Source organism: Sceloporus occidentalis, unplaced genomic scaffold, assembly GCF_023333645.1.
Source record: "Sceloporus occidentalis isolate IW3139 unplaced genomic scaffold, rSceOcc1.0.p SCAF_91, whole genome shotgun sequence".
Taxonomy (NCBI): domain Eukaryota; kingdom Metazoa; phylum Chordata; class Lepidosauria; order Squamata; family Phrynosomatidae; genus Sceloporus; species Sceloporus occidentalis.
Genome location: NW_028317071.1, coordinates 315,280 through 333,968, shown reverse-complemented (window position 1 = coordinate 333,968; position 18,689 = coordinate 315,280). Strand labels below are relative to the sequence as shown.

The 18,689-nt window shown below is 52.1% G+C and overlaps 1 pseudogene across 1 annotated transcript in view; it reads left to right on the top strand.

Moving 5' to 3' along the window:
• The window catches only part of LOC149284504 (BLOC-3 complex member HPS4-like), a 45,890-nt pseudogene that overhangs the window by 25,374 nt on the left and 1,827 nt on the right, over positions 1 to 18,689 (top strand). The window contains exons 3-9 of the transcript XR_016277835.1: positions 13,549 to 13,639; positions 13,729 to 13,851; positions 13,999 to 14,106; positions 14,210 to 14,570; positions 14,697 to 15,118; positions 16,919 to 17,054; positions 18,395 to 18,503. The product of XR_016277835.1 is annotated as a BLOC-3 complex member HPS4-like (transcript). The remainder of the gene's footprint in view (positions 1 to 13,548; positions 13,640 to 13,728; positions 13,852 to 13,998; positions 14,107 to 14,209; positions 14,571 to 14,696; positions 15,119 to 16,918; positions 17,055 to 18,394; positions 18,504 to 18,689) is intronic.

The following is an 18,689-nucleotide window of genomic DNA, read 5'->3' as shown; positions in this document are numbered from 1 at the left end:
GCTGTGAGACAGTTGGTGCCTGAGAGTGGGCTGTGTCTGTTACTGTGAGACAGCTGGTGCCTGAGAGTGGGCTGTGTCTGTTACTGTGAGACAGCTGGTGCCTGAGAATGGGCTGTGTCTGTTACTGTGAGACAGTTGGTGCCTGAGAGTGGGCTGTGTCTGTTACTGTGAGACAGCTGGTGCCTGAGAGTGGGCTGCGTTTGTTACTGTGAGACAGTTGGTGCCTGAGAGTGGCTGTGTCTGTTACTGTGAGACAGTTGGTGCCTGAGAGTGGCTGTGTCTGTTACTGTGAGACAGTTGGTGCCTGAGAGTGACTGTGTCTGTTACTGTGAGACAGCTGGTGCCTGAGAGTGGGCTGCGTCTGTTACTGTGAGACAGTTGGTGCCTGAGAGTGGCTGTGTCTGTTACTGTGAGACAGTTGGTGCCTGAGAGTGGGCTGCGTCTGTTACTGTGAGACAGTTGGTGCCTGAGAGTGGCCTGTGTCTGTTACAGTGGGAGACAGTTGGTGCCTGAGAGTGGGCTGCGTCTGTTACTGTGAGACAGTTGGTGCCTGGGAGTGTGCTGTCTCTGTTACTGTGAGTCAGTTGGTGCCTGAGAGTGGGCTGTGTCTGTTACAGTGGGAGACAGTTGGTGCCTGAGAGTGGGCTGTGTCTGTTACTGTGAGACAGTTGGTGCCTGAGAGTGGCCTGTGTCTGTTACAGTGGGAGACAGTTGGTGCCTGAGAGTGGGCTGTGTCTGTTACTGTGAGACAGTTGGTGCCTGAGAGTGGGCTGCGTCTGTTACTGTGAGACAGTTGGTGCCTGAGAGTGGGCTGCGTCTGTTACTGTGAGACCGCTGGTGCCTGAGAGTGGGCTGCGTTTGTTACTGTGAGACAGTTGGTGCCTGAGAGTGGCTGTGTCTGTTACTGTGAGACAGTTGGTGCCTGAGAGTGGCTGTGTCTGTTACTGTGAGACAGTTGGTGCCTGAGAGTGACTGTGTCTGTTACTGTGAGACAGCTGGTGCCTGAGAGTGGGCTGCGTCTGTTATTGTGAGACAGTTGGTGCCTGAGAGTGGCTGTGTCTGTTACTGTGAGACAGTTGGTGCCTGAGAGTGGGCTGTGTCTGTTACTGTGAGACAGTTGGTGCCTGAGAGTGGGCTGTGTCTGTTACTGTGAGACAGTTGGTGCCTGAGAGTGGGCTGTGTCTGTTACTGTGAGACAGTTGGTGCCTGAGAGTGGGCTGTGTCTGTTACTGTGAGACAGTTGGTGCCTGAGAGTGGGCTGCTTCTGTTACTGTGAGACAGTTGGTGCCTGAGAGTGGGCTGTGTCTGTTACTTTGAGACAGCTGGTGCCTGAGAGTGGGCTGAGTCTGTTACAGTGGGAAACAGTTAGTGCCTGAGAGTGGGCTGTGTCTGTTATTGTGAGACAGTTGGTGCCTGAGAGTGGGCTGCGTCTGTTACTGTGAGACAGTTGGTGCCTCAGAGTGGGCTGTGTCTGTTACTGTGAGACAGCTGGTGCCTGAGAGTGGGCTCCGTCTGTTACAGTGAGACAGTTGGTGCCTGAGAGTGGGCTGGGTCTGTTATTGTGAGACAGTTGGTGCCTGAGAGTGGGCTGCGTCTGTTACTGTGAGACAGTTGGTGCCTCAGAGTGGGCTGTGTCTGTTACTGTGAGACAGCTGGTGCCTGAGAGTGGGCTCCGTCTGTTACAGTGAGACAGTTGGTGCCTGAGAGTGGGCTGGGTCTGTTACTGTGAGACAGTTGGTGCCTGAGAGTGGGCTGCGTCTGTTACTGTGAGACAGTTGGTGCCTGAGAGTGGGCTGTGTCTGTTACTTTGAGACAGCTGGTGCCTGAGAGTGGGCTGAGTCTGTTACAGTGGGAGACAGTTAGTGCCTGAGAGTGGGCTGTGTCTGTTACTGTGAGTCAGCTGGTGCCTGAGAGTGTGCTGTGTCTGTTACTGTGGGACAGTTGGTGCCTGCGAGTGGGCTGCGTCTGTTACTGTGAGACAGTTTGTGCCTGAGAGTGGGCTGTGTCTGTTACAGTGAGACAGTTGGTGCCTGAGAGTGGGCTGTGTCTGTTACAGTTAGACAGTTGGTGCCTCAGAGTGGGCTGTGTCTCTTACTGTGAGACAGATGGTGCCTGAGAGTGGGCTGTGTCTGTTTCTGTGAGACAGCTGGTGCCTGAGAGTGGGCTGTGTCTGTTACTGTGAGACAGTTGGTGCCTGAGAGTGGGCTGTGTCTGTTACTGTGAGACAGCTGGTGCCTGAGAGTGGGCTGCGTCTGTTACAGTGAGACAGCTGGTGCCTGAGAGTGGGCTGTGTCTGTTACAGTGGGAGACAGTTGGTGCCTGAGAGTGGGCTGTGTCTGTTACTGTGAGACAGTTGGTGCCTGAGAGTGGCTGTGTCTGTTACTGTGAGACAGCTGGTGCCTGAGAATGGGCTGCGTCTGTTACTGTGAGACAGTTGGTGCCTGAGAGTGGGCTGTGTCTGTTACTGTGAGACAGCTGGTGCCTGAGAGTGGGCTCCGTCTGTTACAGTGAGACAGTTGGTGCCTGAGAGTGGGCTGGGTCTGTTACTGTGAGACAGTTGGTGCCTGAGAGTGGGCTGCGTCTGTTACTGTGAGACAGTTGGTGCCTGAGAGTGGGCTGTGTCTGTTACTTTGAGACAGCTGGTGCCTGAGAGTGGGCTGAGTCTGTTACAGTGGGAGACAGTTAGTGCCTGAGAGTGGGCTGTGTCTGTTACTGTGAGTCAGCTGGTGCCTGAGAGTGTGCTGTGTCTGTTACTGTGGGACAGTTGGTGCCTGAGAGTGGGCTGCGTCTGTTACTGCGAGACAGTTTGTGCCTGAGAGTGGGCTGTGTCTGTTACAGTGAGACAGTTGGTGCCTGAGAGTGGGCTGTGTCTGTTACAGTTAGACAGTTGGTGCCTCGGAGTGGGCTGCGTCTGTTACTGTGAGACAGTTGGTGCCTGAGAGTGGGCTGCGTCTGTAGCTGTGAGACAGTTGATGCCTGAGAGTGGGCTGTGTCTGTTACTGTGAGACAGCTGGTGCCTGAGAGTGGGCTGTGTCTGTTACTGTGAGACAGCTGGTGCCTGAGAATGGGCTGTGTCTGTTACTGTGAGACAGTTGGTGCCTGAGAGTGGGCTGTGTCTGTTACTGTGAGACAGCTGGTGCCTGAGAGTGGGCTGCGTTTGTTACTGTGAGACAGTTGGTGCCTGAGAGTGGCTGTGTCTGTTACTGTGACACAGTTGGTGCCTGAGAGTGGCTGTGTCTGTTACTGTGAGACAGTTGGTGCCTGAGAGTGACTGTGTCTGTTACTGTGAGACAGCTGGTGCCTGAGAGTGGGCTGCGTCTGTTACTGTGAGACAGTTGGTGCCTGAGAGTGGCTGTGTCTGTTACTGTGAGACAGTTGGTGCCTGAGAGTGGGCTGCGTCTGTTACTGTGAGACAGTTGGTGCCTGAGAGTGGCCTGTGTCTGTTACAGTGGGAGACAGTTGGTGCCTGAGAGTGGGCTGCGTCTGTTACTGTGAGACAGTTGGTGCCTGGGAGTGTGCTGTCTCTGTTACTGTGAGTCAGTTGGTGCCTGAGAGTGGGCTGTGTCTGTTACAGTGGGAGACAGTTGGTGCCTGAGAGTGGGCTGTGTCTGTTACTGTGAGACAGTTGGTGCCTGAGAGTGGCCTGTGTCTGTTACAGTGGGAGACAGTTGGTGCCTGAGAGTGGGCTGTGTCTGTTACTGTGAGACAGTTGGTGCCTGAGAGTGGGCTGCGTCTGTTACAGTGGGAGACAGTTGGTGCCTGAGAGTGGGCTGTGTCTGTTACTGTGAGACAGTTGGTGCCTGAGAGTGGGCTGTGTCTGTTACTGTGAGACAGCTGGTGCCTGAGAGTGGGCTGAGTCTGTTACAGTGGGAGACAGTTAGTGCCTGAGAGTGGGCTGTGTCTGTTACTGTGAGTCAGCTGGTGCCTGAGAGTGTGCTGTGTCTGTTACTGTGAGACAGTTGGTGCCTGAGAGTGGGCTGTGTCTGTTACTGTGAGACAGTTGGTGCCTGAGAGTGGCCTGTGTCTGTTACAGTGGGAGACAGTTGCTGCCTGAGAGTGGGCTGTGTCTGTTACTGTGAGACAGTTGGTGCCTGAGAGTGGGGTGCGTCTGTTACAGTGGGAGACAGTTGATGCCTGAGAGTGCGCTGTGTCTGTTACTGTGAGACAGTTGGTGCCTGAGAGTGGGCTGTGTCTGTTACTGTGAGACAGTTGGTGCCTGAGAGTGGCTGCGTCTGTTACAGTGGGAGACAGTTGGTGCCTGAGAGTGGGCTGTGTCTGTTACTGTGAGACAGTTGGTGCCTGAGAGTGGGCTGCGTCTGTTACTGTGAGACAGTTGGTGCCTGAGAGTGGGCTGCGTCTGTTACTGTGAGACCGCTGGTGCCTGAGAGTGGGCTGCGTTTGTTACTGTGAGACAGTTGGTGCCTGAGAGTGGCTGTGTCTGTTACTGTGAGACAGTTGGTGCCTGAGAGTGGCTGTGTCTGTTACTGTGAGACAGTTGGTGCCTGAGAGTGACTGTGTCTGTTACTGTGAGACAGCTGGTGCCTGAGAGTGGGCTGCGTCTGTTATTGTGAGACAGTTGGTGCCTGAGAGTGGCTGTGTCTGTTACTGTGAGACAGTTGGTGCCTGAGAGTGGGCTGTGTCTGTTACTGTGAGACAGTTGGTGCCTGAGAGTGGGCTGTGTCTGTTACTGTGAGACAGTTGGTGCCTGAGAGTGGGCTGTGTCTGTTACTGTGAGACAGTTGGTGCCTGAGAGTGGGCTGTGTCTGTTACTGTGAGACAGTTGGTGCCTGAGAGTGGGCTGCTTCTGTTACTGTGAGACAGTTGGTGCCTGAGAGTGGGCTGTGTCTGTTACTTTGAGACAGCTGGTGCCTGAGAGTGGGCTGAGTCTGTTACAGTGGGAAACAGTTAGTGCCTGAGAGTGGGCTGTGTCTGTTATTGTGAGACAGTTGGTGCCTGAGAGTGGGCTGCGTCTGTTACTGTGAGACAGTTGGTGCCTCAGAGTGGGCTGTGTCTGTTACTGTGAGACAGCTGGTGCCTGAGAGTGGGCTCCGTCTGTTACAGTGAGACAGTTGGTGCCTGAGAGTGGGCTGGGTCTGTTACTGTGAGACAGTTGGTGCCTGACAGTGGGCTGCGTCTGTTACTGTGAGACAGTTGGTGCCTGAGAGTGGGCTGTGTCTGTTACTTTGAGACAGCTGGTGCCTGAGAGTGGGCTGAGTCTGTTACAGTGGGAGACAGTTAGTGCCTGAGAGTGGGCTGTGTCTGTTACTGTGAGTCAGCTGGTGCCTGAGAGTGTGCTGTGTCTGTTACTGTGGGACAGTTGGTGCCTGCGAGTGGGCTGCGTCTGTTACTGTGAGACAGTTTGTGCCTGAGAGTGGGCTGTGTCTGTTACAGTGAGACAGTTGGTGCCTGAGAGTGGGCTGTGTCTGTTACAGTTAGACAGTTGGTGCCTCAGAGTGGGCTGTGTCTCTTACTGTGAGACAGATGGTGCCTGAGAGTGGGCTGTGTCTGTTTCTGTGAGACAGCTGGTGCCTGAGAGTGGGCTGTGTCTGTTACTGTGAGACAGTTGGTGCCTGAGAGTGGGCTGTGTCTGTTACTGTGAGACAGCTGGTGCCTGAGAGTGGGCTGCGTCTGTTACAGTGAGACAGCTGGTGCCTGAGAGTGGGCTGTGTCTGTTACAGTGGGAGACAGTTGGTGCCTGAGAGTGGGCTGTGTCTGTTACTGTGAGACAGTTGGTGCCTGAGAGTGGCTGTGTCTGTTACTGTGAGACAGCTGGTGCCTGAGAATGGGCTGCGTCTGTTACTGTGAGACAGTTGGTGCCTGAGAGTGGGCTGTGTCTGTTACTGTGAGACAGCTGGTGCCTGAGAGTGGGCTGCGTCTGTTACAGTGAGACAGTTGCTGCCTGAGAGTGGGCTGTGTCTGTTACAGTGAGACAGTTGCTGCCTGAGAGTGGGCTGCGTCTGTTACTGTGAGATAGTTGGTGCCTGAGAGTGGGCTGCGTCTGTTACTGTGAGACAGTTGGTGCCTGAGAGTGGGCTGCGTCTGTTACTGTGAGACAGTTGGTGCCTGAGAGTGGCTGTGTCTGTTACTGTGAGACAGCTGGTGCCTGAGAATGGGCTGTGTCTGTTACAGTGAGACAGCTGGTGCCTGAGAGTGGGCTGCGTCTGTTACAGTGAGACAGCTGGTGCCTGAGAGTGGGCTGTGTCTGTTACTGTGAGACAGTTGGTGCCTGAGAGTGGGCTGTGTCTGTTACTGTGAGACAGTTGGTGCCTGAGAGTGGCTGTGTCTGTTACTGTGAGACAGTTGGTGCCTGAGAGTGGCTGTGTCTGTTACTGTGAGACAGCTGGTGCCTGAGAATGGGCTGTGTCTGTTACAGTGAGACAGTTGGTGCCTGAGAGTGGGCTGCGTCTGTTACTGTGAGACAGTTGGTGCCTGAGAGTGGCTGTGTCTGTTACTGTGAGACAGCTGGTGCCTGAGAATGGGCTGTGTCTGTTACTGTGAGACAGTTGGTGCCTGAGAGTGGGCTGTGTCTGTTACAGTGAGACAGTTGGTGCCTGAGAGTGGGCTGCGTCTGTTACTGTGAGACAGTTGGTGCCTGAGAGTGGCTGTGTCTGTTACTGTGAGACAGCTGGTGCCTGAGAATGGGCTGTGTCTGTTACTGTGAGACAGTTGGTGCCTGAGAGTGGGCTGTGTCTGTTACTGTGAGACAGCTGGTGCCTGAGAGTGGGCTGCGTCTGTTACAGTGAGACAGCTGGTGCCTGAGAGTGGGCTGTGTCTGTTACAGTGGGAGACAGTTGGTGCCTGAGAGTGGGCTGTGTCTGTTACTGTGAGACAGTTGGTGCCTGAGAGTGGCTGTGTCTGTTACTGTGAGACAGCTGGTGCCTGAGAATGGGCTGCGTCTGTTACTGTGAGACAGTTGGTGCCTGAGAGTGGGCTGTGTCTGTTACTGTGAGACAGCTGGTGCCTGAGAGTGGGCTGCGTCTGTTACTGTGAGACAGTTGGTGCCTGAGAGTGGACTGCGTCTGTTACTGTGAGACAGTTGGTGCCTGAGAGTGGCTGTGTCTGTTACTGTGAGACAGTTGGTGCCTGAGAGTGGCTGTGTCTGTTACTGTGAGACAGCTGGTGCCTGAGAATGGGCTGTGTCTGTTACAGTGAGACAGCTGGTGCCTGAGAGTGGGCTGCGTCTGTTACAGTGAGACAGCTGGTGCCTGAGAGTGGGCTGTGTCTGTTACTGTGTGACAGTTGGTGCCTGAGAGTGGGCTGTGTCTGTTACTGTGAGACAGTTGGTGCCTGAGAGTGGGCTGCGTCTGTTACTGTGAGACAGTTGGTGCCTGAGAGTGGGCTGTGTCTGTTACAGTGAGACAGTTGGTGCCTGAGAGTGGGCTGTGTCTGTTACAGTGAGATAGCTGGTGCCTGAGAGTGGGCTGTGTCTGTTACAGTGAGACAGTTGGTGCCTGAGAGTGGGCTATTTCTGTTACTGTGAGACAGTTGGTGCCTGAAAGTGGGCTGTGTCTGTTACTGTGCGACAGTTGGTGCCTGAGAGTGGGCTGTGTCCGTTACTGTGAGACAGTTGGTGCCTGAGAGTGGGCTGCGTCTGTTACTGTGAGACAGTTGGTGCCTGAGAGTGGGCTGCGTCTGTTATTGTGAGACAGTTGGTGCCTGAGAGTGGGCTGGATCTGTTACTGTGAGACAGTTGGTGCCTGAGAGTGGGCTGTGTATGTTACTGTGAGACAGTTGGTGCCTGAGAGTGGGCTGGATCTGTTACTGTGAGACAGTTAGTGCCTGAGAGTGGGCTGTGTCTGTTACTGTTAGACAGTTGGTGCCTGAGAGTGGGCTGCGTCTGTTACTGTGAGACAGTTTGTGCCTGAGAGTGGGCTGTGTCTGTTACAGTGAGACAGTTGGTGCCTGAGAGTGGGCTGTGTCTGTTACAGTTAGACAGTTGGTGCCTCAGAGTGGGCTGTGTCTCTTACTGTGAGACAGCTGGTGCCTGAGAGTGGGCTGTGTCTGTTTCTGTGAGACAGCTGGTGCCTGAGAATGGGCTGTGTCTGTTACTGTGAGACAGCTGGTGCCTGAGAGTGGGCTGCGTCTGTTACAGTGAGACAGCTGGTGCCTGAGAGTGGGCTGTGTCTGTTACAGTGGGAGACAGTTGGTGCCTGAGAGTGGGCTGTGTCTGTTACTGTGAGACAGTTGGTGCCTGAGAGTGGCTGTGTCTGTTACTGTGAGACAGCTGGTGCCTGAGAATGGGCTGCGTCTGTTACAGTGGGAGACAGTTGGTGCCTGAGAGTGGGCTGTGTCTGTTACTGTGAGACAGCTGGTGCCTGAGAGTGGGCTGCGTCTGTTACTGTGAGACAGTTGGTGCCTGAGAGTGGGCTGCGTCTGTTACTGTGAGACAGTTGGTGCCTGAGAGTGGCTGTGTCTGTTACTGTGAGACAGCTGGTGCCTGAGAATGGGCTGCGTCTGTTACTGTGAGACAGTTGGTGCCTGAGAGTGGGCTGTGTCTGTTACTGTGAGACAGCTGGTGCCTGAGAGTGGGCTGTGTCTGTTATTATGAGACAGTTGGTGCCTGAGAGTGGGCTGCGTCTGTTACTGTGAGACAGTTGGTGCCTGAGAGTGGGCTGTGTCTGTTACAGTGAGACAGTTGGTGCTTGAGAGTGGGCTGTGTCTGTTACTGTGAGACAGCTGGTGCCTGAGAGTGGGCTGTGTCTGTTACAGTGGGAGACAGTTGGTACCTGAGAGAGGGCTGTGTCTGTTACTGTGAGACAGTGGGTGCCTGAGAGTGGGCTGTGTCTGTTACAGTGGGAGACAGTTGGTGCCTGAGAGTGGGCTGTGTCTGTTACTGTGAGACAGTTGGTGCCTGAGAGAGGGCTGTGTCTGTTACTGTGAGACAGTGGGTGCCTGAGAGTGGGCTGCGTCTGTTACAGTGAGACAGTTGGTGCCTGAGAGTGGGCTGTGTCTGTTACTGTGAGACAGCTGGTGCCTGAGCGTGGGCTGTGTCTGTTACAGTTGGAGACAGTTGGTGCCTGAGAGTGGGCTGTGTCTGTTACTGTGAGACAGTTGGTGCCTGAGAGTGGGCTGCGTCTGTTACTGTGAGACAGTTGGTGCCTGAGAGTGGGCTGTGTCTGTTACAGTGAGACAGTTGGTGCCTGAGAGTGGGCTGTGTCTGTTACAGTGAGACAGTTGGTGCCTGAGAGTGGGCTGCGTCTGTTACTGTGAGACAGTTGGTGCCTGAGAGTGGGCTGTGTCTGTTACTGTGAGACAGCTGGTGCGTGAGAGTGGGCTGCGTCTGTTACAGTGAGACAGTTGGTGCCTGAGAGTGGGCTGTGTCTGTTACAGTTAGACAGTTGGTGCCTCAGAGTGGGCTGTGTCTGTTACTGTGAGACAGTTGGTGCCTGAGAGTGGCTGTGTCTGTTACTGTGAGACAGCTGGTGCCTGAGAATGGGCTGCGTCTGTTACAGTGGGAGACAGTTGGTGCCTGAGAGTGGGCTGTGTCTGTTACTGTGAGACAGCTGGTGCCTGAGAGTGGGCTGCGTCTGTTACTGTGAGATAGTTGGTGCCTGAGAGTGGGCTGCGTCTGTTACTGTGAGACAGTTGGTGCCTGAGAGTGGCTGTGTCTGTTACTGTGAGACAGCTGGTGCCTGAGAATGGGCTGCGTCTGTTACTGTGAGACAGTTGGTGCCTGAGAGTGGGCTGTGTCTGTTACTGTGAGACAGCTGGTGCCTGAGAGTGGGCTGTGTCTGTTATTATGAGACAGTTGGTGCCTGAGAGTGGGCTGCGTCTGTTACTGTGAGACAGTTGGTGCCTGAGAGTGGGCTGTGTCTGTTACAGTGAGACAGTTGGTGCTTGAGAGTGGGCTGTGTCTGTTACTGTGAGACAGCTGGTGCCTGAGAGTGGGCTGTGTCTGTTACAGTGGGAGACAGTTGGTACCTGAGAGAGGGCTGTGTCTGTTACTGTGAGACAGTGGGTGCCTGAGAGTGGGCTGTGTCTGTTACAGTGGGAGACAGTTGGTGCCTGAGAGTGGGCTGTGTCTGTTACTGTGAGACAGTTGGTGCCTGAGAGAGGGCTGTGTCTGTTACTGTGAGACAGTGGGTGCCTGAGAGTGGGCTGCGTCTGTTACAGTGAGACAGTTGGTGCCTGAGAGTGGGCTGTGTCTGTTACTGTGAGACAGCTGGTGCCTGAGCGTGGGCTGTGTCTGTTACAGTTGGAGACAGTTGGTGCCTGAGAGTGGGCTGTGTCTGTTACTGTGAGACAGTTGGTGCCTGAGAGTGGGCTGCGTCTGTTACTGTGAGACAGTTGGTGCCTGAGAGTGGGCTGTGTCTGTTACAGTGAGACAGTTGGTGCCTGAGAGTGGGCTGTGTCTGTTACAGTGAGACAGTTGGTGCCTGAGAGTGGGCTGCGTCTGTTACTGTGAGACAGTTGGTGCCTGAGAGTGGGCTGTGTCTGTTACTGTGAGACAGCTGGTGCGTGAGAGTGGGCTGCGTCTGTTACAGTGAGACAGTTGGTGCCTGAGAGTGGGCTGTGTCTGTTACAGTTAGACAGTTGGTGCCTCAGAGTGGGCTGTGTCTCTTACTGAGAGACAGCTGGTGCCTGAGAGTGGGCTGTGTCTGTTTCTGTGAGACAGCTGGTGCCTGAGAGTGGGCTGTGTCTGTTACTGTGAGACAGCTGGTGCCTGAGAGTGGGCTGCGTCTGTTATTGTGAGACAGTTGGTGCCTGAGAGTGGGCTGCGTCTGTTACTGTGAGACAGTTGGTGCCTGAGAGTGGGCTGTGTCTGTTACCGTGAGACAGTTGGTGCCTGAGAGTGGGCTGTGTCTCTTACTGTGAGACAGTTGGTGCCTGAGAGTGGGCTGTGTCTGTTACTGTGAGACAGTTGGTGCCTGAGAGTGGGCTGTGTCTGTTACTGTGAGACAGTTGGTGCCTGAGAGTGGGCTGTGTCTGTTACTGTGAGACAGTTGGTGCCTGAGAGTGGGCTGCGTCTGTTACTGTGAGAAAGTTGGTGCCTAAGAGTGGGCTGTGTCTCTTACTGTGAGACAGCTGGTGCCTGAGAGTGGGCTGTGTCTGTTACTGTGAGACAGTTAGTGCCTGAGAGTGGGCTGTGTCTGTTACTGTGAGTCAGCTGGTGCCTGAGAGTGGGCTGTGTCTGTTACTGTGAGACAGTTGGTGCCTGAGAGTGGGCTGCGTCTGTTACAGTGAAACAGTTGGTGCCTGAGAGTGGGCTGTGTCTGTTACAGTTAGACAGTTGGTGCCTGAGAGTGGGCTGTGTCTGTTACTGTGAGACAGTTGGTGCCTGAGAGTGGGCTGTGTCTGTTACAGTGAGACAGTTGGTGCCTGAGAGTGGGCTGCGTCTGTTACTGTGAGACAGTTGGTGCCTGAGAGTGGGCTGTGTCTGTTACAGTGAGACAGTTGGTGCCTGAGAGTGGGCTGCGTCTGTTACTGTGAGACAGTTGGTGCCTGAGTGTGGCTGCGTCTGTTACTGTGAGACAGTTGGTGCCTGAGAGTGGGCTGTGTCTGTTACTGTGAGACAGTTGGTGCCTGAGAGTGGGCTGTGTCTGTTACAGTGAGACAGTTGGTGCCTGAGTGTGGCTGCGTCTGTTACTGTGAGACAGTTGGTGCCTGAGAGTGGGCTGTGTCTGTTACAGTGAGACAGTTGGTGCCTGAGAGTGGGCTGCGTCTGTTACTGTGAGACAGTTGGTGCCTGAGTGTGGCTGCGTCTGTTACTGTGAGACAGTTGGTGCCTGAGAGTGGGCTGTGTCTGTTACTGTGAGACAGTTGGTGCCTGAGAGTGGGCTGAGTCTGTTTCTGTGAGACAGCTGGTGCCTGAGAGTGGGCTGCGTCTGTTACTGTGAGACAGTTGGTGCCTGAGAGTGGGCTGTGTCTGTTACAGTGAGACAGTTGGTGCCTGAGAGTGGGCTGTGTCTGTTACAGTGAGACAGTTGGTTCCTGAGAGTGGGCTGCGTCTGTTACTGTGAGACAGTTGGTGCCTGAGAGTCGCTGTGTCTGTTACTGTGAGACAGCTGGTGCCTGAGAATGGGCTGTGTCTGTTACTGTGAGACAGCTGGTGCCTGAGAATGGGCTGTGTCTGTTACTGTGAGACAGTTGGTGCCTGAGAGTGGGCTGCGTCTGTTACTGTGAGACAGTTGGTGCCTGAGAGTGGGCTGTGTCTGTTACTGTGAGACAGCTGGTGCCTGAGAATGGGCTGTGTCTGTTACTGTGAGACAGTTGGTGCCTGAGAGTGGGCTGCGTCTGTTACTGTGAGACAGCTGGTGCCTGAGAATGGGCTGTGTCTGTTACTGTGAGACAGTTGGTGCCTGAGAGTGGGACTCCGCCAGGCAAGTCCATCTCCGTCAGGACTTAGCCCGAAGGAAGGAAACTACGCCCTCCACAACTGCCATCTGCCGGCCTGAGAGGGATTTGGCCAGGCAAGTCCACCTCCATCAGGACTAGCCTGGAAGAAGGAAGAGCCCTCCCTCCAATCCATCTGCCTTGGTCCAGGGCTTAGAGGGAGAGAAGAACCACTGGACCTCATCCCCTTTCCCTCCATCATTCCCTTCTCCTTTTGTCTTTTAGATTGTAAGCCTGAGGGCAGGGAACTGTCTGATTAAAAATAATATTGTAAGCCGCTCTGAGAGCCATTAGGGCTGAAGGGCAGGATATAAATACCTAAATAAATAAAATAAATTCTATTTTAATACACACACACACACACAAACAGATGTGTATGTTTGTGTGTGTATATATATATATATATATATATATATGTAAATGTATAGCATATTTTAAATATATAGTGCAATATATATATTGTGTTTTATTCTTTTAATAAGTTATCTATTTTGTGTTCTAAAATTCAATTTGTTTATGTATATATATATATACCACACATAATTATATATATATATGTATATATATATATATATATATAGTATTTTAAATATATTGTATATTATACTTTCAATAAGTAATATTAGTGTAAATTTCAATTCTATTAATATATATATATATATATATATATACGTATATATATATATATATATATGTGTGTGTATATATATATATATATATATATATATATATGTATAGAGAGAGAGAGAATTTTTCCTACTATATACAAACAGACACACACAAATATACACACATAGGATTTTATTCCTGAAATTTTATATATATTATAAAGAGTTATAAGAGTTATTATATATATATATATATATATATATATATATATATATATATATGGTATTCTATACATGTACACATTTATTGCATAGTTCTTTAAACAAGAAAATCATTTCATTGTTGTAAAATTCAACATATATATATATATATATATATTTGCAGAAATATACACATGTGTGTGTATATATATATATATAGTATTTAATTCTTTTAATAAGCAATCTGTTTTAGTGTTGTAAAATTCAATTATTTCATTGTAAATATATATATATATATATATATATATATATATATATATATATATTGAGTGTGTGTGTGTGTGTGTGTGTATATAATATGAAAATACACTATTTTAATTATTAATTAATCTTAATTAATTACCAGGTGGAACTGCTTCTTCCTCTACGATGACTCCAAAGTCAAAAGCGAAGTCGACCCGACGCGCGACGGCATCTGCTACGTCCATCCGAGCCAGGTGTGCAAATCCTGCAGGCGACGCCATCTTTGGCAACGCACGGGGACTTGCCCCCACGCTTTTAATGCGTCTTTCATTTTTTGGTGCAGACCCCCTCGGACCTACAGGAGCTGCTCTGCGGACAGATCATGGGGATCTCCGGATCTGCACCGGACCTGGTACGCCTGCGGAAGCTCAAGTTCGCCATCAAAGCGGATGGCGGTTACCTCTGGGTACGGAATTGGTGGCGGGTTCCGCACACGGCGCTGAGGCCATAGAGTTGCGCTGGAGGACCTAGAGAGGCTCTACTGGCCTTTGCGTCTCCTCCGGCACAACTCTATGGCCGGTGTCCATTTTGAAACGACGTTTCACTGCTCCAGGTCCTCAGCTGCGCCACTAACCTCTCCGACACCAGCTGCCATCTTTTCCTGGGGAGCCTCATTGGACTCTTTCGCTTCTACCATGGACCCGTTCGCCGCGCGTACGCCGTGAGTATCTAAACTCGCGCCTGAGGATGCTCCAATATATATGACATAATTTTGGATGTTTGTGGTTATGCGTTTTCGTGCATGTTTGTGTTTCTTTCTGCAGGAGCGGTCGAAGGAGGACTTGGGCACCGACTGGGACAGTTACACGGGGCACTTCCTGCACCACATCAGCAGCCTCCATTGTGTCTTCGGCTCCCTCTGGGCCTTGGACAAGACCAAAGTGGACCCTCTGTTGCTCTTGAAGGCAGCCCTGATCCTCCAGAGCTGCCAGAGAGTCCTCCATGTCCTCGCAGGTTGCGTCCTTTACAGGAAACTGTGAGTATTACGATGCTGCCATGCAGGAATACATAGAACACCCTATTGCTGCCATGCAGGGATGCGTAGAACCATAGAGTTTTGTATCCTTTGTGCCAGGGTGGTCAGCCGCCAAGGTTTCAGTACAGGAAGTGGAAGCGGACGCGAAGGTACATACCCCCCAATATTTGATGCCGGATACTGACCATAGAGTTGCACTGGAAGACCTAGATATTCCTAGAGAGGACCTTTGATAGGCATCTCTAGATACATCATTATTATCATTCCTATTCCAGGGGTAGGCAGAGACCATAGAGACGGCGCAAAATGGCGCAGGAAGTTTCCCGATGCTGACACTGCCAGGCCCTGCTTTGCCGCTGGGGGTCCGGATACTCTGAGTCTTCTTTTCAGAAGAGGAAGCTGTGTTGCTGCGCGAATTTCCTGTCAAATGGGCACCGAGGTGAGACGGGGGAGCGTGCTGATCTTGCACCCGCATCAGTGGGACACCATTTTGATATGCGTCCTCTTTCTCTTCAGGGTCCAGAACCGCAGTGAAGACGGTCTGTCGGGCGTGGTTCGCAACAACGTCCTGCGCGACGGCGACAGCAAAACGTCTCTTTTGCGTATGGCGCTGTACGTCCACCACATCCGTGGCTTGGCGCTGTGCCTGGTGGCGGAGGAAGCATTCGCCACGTCAAGAGACTGCATCAAGGAAGTGGTAAGAAGAGTGTATCTCCCTATGTCTCTCTTCCTTCTCTCTATCCCTCCATCTTCTGAAGCTCATTTCTTCTTTCTCTCTCTCCCTCCTTTCCTCCTTTCTTTCTTTGTCTCCCTCTTTTCTTCCTTTCCTGCTTGCTTCATTCTGCTTCCCTCTCTCTGTCCCTTCCCTTTTCTTCCCTCATCCCTTTCTTTCCTTGCTCCTTCCTTCCCTCCTTCCTTCCTTCCTCCCTTTCCTCTCTCCCTCCCTCCTCTTTTTCTGCTCTTTCTCCTTCTTTCCTTCCTTCCGCTCATTCTTCCCTTCCTACTTTCCTTCCTTCCTTCCTTCCCTCCCTCTCTCCTCCCTTTCTTCTCCTTCTCCTTTTCCCTCATTCCACTCATTCTTCCCTTGCTCCTTCCTTCCTTCCTTCCTTCCTTCCTTCCTTCCTTCTTTCCTTCCTTCCTTCCCTCTCTCCCTCCCTCCTTCCTTTCTTCTCTTTCTCCTTCTTTCCCTCCTTCCATTCATTCTTCCCTTGCTCCTTTATTCCTTCCTCTCTCCCTCTCTCCTCCCGTTCTTCTCTTTCTCCTTCTTTCCCTCCTTCCACTCATTCTTCCCTTCCTTCCTTCCCCCTCTCCCTCCCTCCTCCCTTTCTTTACTTTCTCCTTCGTTCCTTCCTTCCACTCATTCTTCCCTTGCTCCTTCCTTCCTTCCTTCCTCCTTCCTTCCTTCCTTCCTTCCTTCCTTCCTTCCTTCCTTCCTTCTCTCCCTCCCTCCCTAATCCCTTTCTTTTTCTCCTTTGTTCCTTCCTTCCACTCATTCTTCCCTCCCTCCTTCCTTCCTTCCTTCCTTTCTTTCTTTTCACCCTCCCTCCTCCCTTTCTTCTCTTTCTCCTTCTTTCCTTCCTTCCACTCATTCTTCCCTTGCTCCTTCCTTCCTTTCCTCTCTCCCTCCCTCTTCCCTTTCTTCTCTTTCTCCTTCTTTCCTTCCTTCCACTCATTCTTCCCTTGCTCCTTCCTTCCTTCCTTTCCTCTCTCCCTCCCTCCTCCCCTTCTTCTCTTTCTCCTTCTTTCCTTCCTTCCTCTCATTCTTCCCTTGCTCCTTCCTTCCTTCCTTCCTTCCTTCCTTCCTTCCTTCCTTCCTTTCCTCTCTCCCTCCCACCTCTCTTCTCTTTCTCCTTCTTTCCTTCCTTCCACTCATTCTTCCCTTGCTCCTTCCTTCCTTCCGTCTCTCCCTCCCTCCTCCCTTTCTTCTCTTTCTCCTTCTTTCTTTCCTTCCACTCAATCTTCCCTTGCTCGCTCCTTCCTTCCTTCCCTCCCTCCTTCCTTCATTTTTCTTCCTATCCCTTTCCTTCCCCTTTCCTTCCCTCTTCCCCTCCCTCCACTTTTTCTTCCTTCCTTCCTTCCTTCCTTCCTTCCTTCCTTCATTCCCTCTCTCCCTCCCTTTCTTCCCTTGCTCTTTTCATCCATCCTTCCAATCTCCCTTCCTTCCTTACTTTCTTCTCTTACTTTTTCATCAGTCCTTCTTCTCTCTCCCTTCCTTCCATCCTTCCTTCAGTTTTTCTCCTTTTATCCATCCTTCCTTCCCTTTCTGCTTCCTTCCTTCCCTCCTCCCCCCTCCATCCTTCCTTTCCTCCCTCCTTTCTTCCCTTGCACTTTTCATCCATCCTTCCTTCCTCCCTTTCTTCCCTCACTCCTTCCATCCATCCTTGCTCCTTTCCTCCTTTCTTTCCCCTTCTCCCCTTCCCTCCTATCCTCTTCCTTTCGGTGGGGATTATGAGAGACAAAATGGCCTCCTTCCCTTCCTCTTCCTCTTCCTGGTCAGTTCCAGAGCAGCCTGGCCTCCCTGAATGGCCTGGAGGTCCACCTCAATAAGACCCTCCCCTCGGACAGCCCTCCGGCCACCACTAAGGCCACCTACGCCTTCGCCAGATATGACCCCCTCCAGAAGATCATGGCCAGTGAGTGACCGCTGCAGACGGAAAGGGACGGGACAGAAGGAGGACGGAGGTGGCCGGAGAGGGAAGAAGGCCCCTCGGGGGTCTTGGTCAGTGAGTGACCGCTGGGGAGGGAAGTGGGCAGGGGACAGAGGGAGGACAGAGGTGGCTGGAGAGGGGAGAAGGCCCCTCGGGGGTATTTGTCAGTGAGTGACCGCTGGGGAGGGAAGTGGATGGGGGACAGAGGGAGGACGGAGGTGGCCGGAGAGGGGAGAAGGCCCCTTGGGGAGGTTGATCAGTGAGTGACCACTGGGGAGGGAAGTGGATGGGGGACAGAGGGAGGACAGAGGTGGCTGGAGAGGGGAGAAGGCCCCTCGGGGTGTTGGTCAATGAATGACCGCTGGGGAGGGAAGTGGACGGGGAGGGAGGGAGGTCAGAGGTGGCTGGAGAGGAACCAAGATCCCTTGGGGCTCAGTGGCTACTGCACTGATCACTGACCACTGCCCTTTCTTCCTTCTGTCCTTCCTTCCTTCCCCCTCTCCCATTTATTCTTTTCGTTTTGGCCGCTTCCTTCCTTCCTTTCCCCACTCCTTTCCTCTCCTTCTGACCTCTGCTTCCTTCCTTCTCTCCTTCCTTCCATCCTTCTCTCCTTCCTTCCATCCTTCTTTCCTTCCTTTCCCCTCTCCTTTCCTCTCCCTTCTGAGCTCTGCTTCCTTCCTTCCTTCCTTCCTTCCTTCCTTCCTTCCTTCCTTCCTTCCTTCCCTCCTCCTTTCCTTTCCTCTCTACCTTCTCCTTCTTTCCTTCCTTCCTTCCTTCCTTCCTTCCTTCCTTACTTACTTACTTTCCCCCTCTCCCATCTCTCTTTTCTTCATTCCTTCCTTCTTTCCTTCCTTCCTCATCTCTCACCTTTCTCCTTTCTTCCTTCGTTTCATTTGCTTCCTGCCTTCTTCCTTCCTTCCACATGTTTCTCCTTTCCCCTCTTGCCTTCTCCTTCCTTCTTTCCACTTCTTCCTTTACCTTCTTTCCCTTTCCTTCCTTCCCTCTCCCTATCATTTCTTCCTTTTATCCTCCCATCCTTCCTTCTTTCTATCTCTCCCCCTTTCCTTCCTTCTCCCCTTCCTTCATTTTTCTTCCTTTTATCCATCCTTCCTTCTCCTTCTCTTTCCCTCCTTCATTCTTTCCTTCCTTTCCTCCCTCCCTTCCTTTTTCCTCCTCTTATCCAACCATACTTCCTTCCCCTTCCCTATTTCTGTCCCCCTCTCTCTCCCCCATTCCTTCCTTTCTTTCTTCCCTCACTCCTTCGATCCATCCTTCCTTCCTTTCATTCCTTCTTTCCCCTTCTTTTCTCCTTCCCTCTTTTACAGCCAACTTCCTTCCTGCCCCCAGACTGCAAGACCAGCCTTTCCTCCAATCGGTCAGCTGCATCCACGCCACCTTTGACCAGCTGCCCGCTGCTTCTGAAATGACCATCAGGTAAAGTCCAGAGAGGAAGAGTTAGCAACAAAATGGCCGCCGATTTCCAGGGTTCAAACCCGGCTGAGTCACAGTACGGTGAAAGTGATCGATTGATTATTGATTAAACAGATTTATCAATTCCTCCCGAGTCTTATCTAGGCATTTAGTAATGTCTGGCGGATGTTGACCATAGAGTTGCGCTGG